This window comes from Myotis davidii, unplaced genomic scaffold, assembly GCF_000327345.1.
Source record: "Myotis davidii unplaced genomic scaffold, ASM32734v1 scaffold233, whole genome shotgun sequence".
In the NCBI taxonomy this organism is placed as follows: Eukaryota; Metazoa; Chordata; class Mammalia; order Chiroptera; family Vespertilionidae; genus Myotis; species Myotis davidii.
The window spans coordinates 700,289-702,426 of NW_006285917.1; positions in this window are offsets into that span (position 1 = coordinate 700,289).

Consider the following 2,138-nt stretch of genomic DNA (forward strand, 5'->3'; position numbering starts at 1 on the left):
CCATTGTGTGTACATTGCGTGTTGTGGGACTGTCCAATGCATCTTCAAGTCAAGAGAGGTGGGGACCATATCAAGAGAGCCCCAGACCTCTTACCTATTCAGTTTCTTTTTCTGATCAAGCATACATTTAATCTTCAACTCTTTTCATCTCAAGGGAGACTGGTTTTGGGGAAAGGTTAGGGTGGTGTATAGGAAGAGAAAGGGGAGATAGAATTAAAAATGAACCTTATTCCTGGGAGATTCACTTACACCTCCTAAATCTCTACTTCCCAGCATATGATTCTTTGATAGTTAACCCAGAGTTAAAATGCAGTTGAACGGGACTGGTGCCACATCAGTAGCAAAGCATCCAGAGATGGTGAATTCTTCAGGGTCTTTGTCTCTCAGACTCTCCGTGTGTGCATGTGTGTGTTTCATCCTCAGAAACATTTATTTATTTCAATAAAATATTTAAAACTTCAGCCATCAGGTAAAGGGAGACCAGAGAACGCTAATTTCCAATTCAATGCCTCCAGTCTTTCTGTGTCTTGGGAGAGGAAGAATATTATATATAAAAATTGCCGCAGTAAAGATTTAATCCAAGATAACATTGTTTTAGGCGATGTTGCTTTATAAAAGTCTCCTAACCTGACAATTTAACAATCTCATTAACTACGCCAGATAGGGAGATAGGCATGGACTGACTCGACAGAAAAAAACAAATTAGTGGCAGGGCCTATGGGGCTCCAGATTGCTTGAAAGACCGAGGTTTCCAGGAATGCTGGAGAATAAAAGTGGGGTTGCTTTAGTGAACTGGGGGCACCAGGGATCCTAGCAGCCTGACCTCTCTACATAGGTCATTGGGGAAAGAAAGAGTGCAGCCTGGGAACACCGAGCAGGGTAGGGGAGAGGAGCTGATTATAAAATCTACGCGGGTTCTGGTGGCGGGGTCAAGGCGGCTGCGCAGGCCACCGCGGAGCAGCTGTGAGCGGCTGCGTCCGGGCTTCCCGGGGTCGGAATGATGCCGCGCGGCGGTGCGTCTTCTCCTCGGTCAGGGGAGAGGCCGCGGTGGCCCGGTTCAAGGTCACTGTCTAGTTTGCGGAGAGCGGCTCCGCCGCATATGCAAATGAGGCAGCGCTGGGGCCCTGAAGGAGATGGGGTAGGGGCTGAGCAGGCAGGGAGAGGGGAGATGAAAAGCAGCGAATGTGGACGGCTTGGGCCCCCACCCCTCAGGCCTCCCTGTTTCACCCCTTTAGGGCAGTTGGGCTTGCAACAGGGTCTTCGTCGGATTCAGACTAGACAGAGGTAAAGGAAGGGAGCTCAGACTCTGTTTTTGCTTCACGAGCTCCTCCAGAGGTCGGAGCCCACTTGTTCCCAGGTCTTGCTCTGGGAGTCCGGGACTTACAAAAGAAATCTGGGAGGCCCCTTCTCCGGGTATTGCCTTTAAGGACCTACAGCCTGGAGGTGGGGGCGTTAGAGAAGCCTTGGGTGAGGGGGCACAGTCAGGTTTTGACCAGCAGCCTGGGATCAGCAGCGTCCGCACGTCCTTCGATCCCGCAGCTCCTTCTGAGCTGCCTCCCGCCGCAAGACCCCAGCCCGGTTGCCACTCATGAGACGGGGAGGGGTGAGGAGTCCCGGCGGGAACATCTGGGAAGCCATCTCTCCACCTCTCACCTGAGCATCCCCAAATGGGCCATCTTTCCCCATTTTCTGTCTTTCCGGCGCGCTAATAGTTAAATAGTGGCGTGGCTCTGACATTTTCCACCTCCGCCAGCAGAGGATCTCCTCCGCCTAGTGAATTACTGAGTGTCAAGAAAGGTGTGGGGCCAAGTTAAAAAACACACAACAACACACCCTCATCAAACGCCACACCCACAGCCGCCTGCAAGGGGGCCTGGTCTCCGCAGACCTCGAGCTCCAGGTGGGGTGAGGACGACCCCCAGAGCCCCCTGCCCCACAGCCGGCGGCTGGTTGTGACCGCGGCCTCCGTCCAGGCCTAGCTCTGGGCAGGGCTGAGATCTGCCTGGGGTCTGTTCTGCCAGCTACCCAAACGCTCCCCGGAGTCAAGCCCCCAGTGCGGGGTGGGGAGCGCGGGCGGGTCGGAGTAGGGGCCACCGGCCCAGGAGGCTGGTGGTGGTGTAGTGGGGGAGGACGTGCTG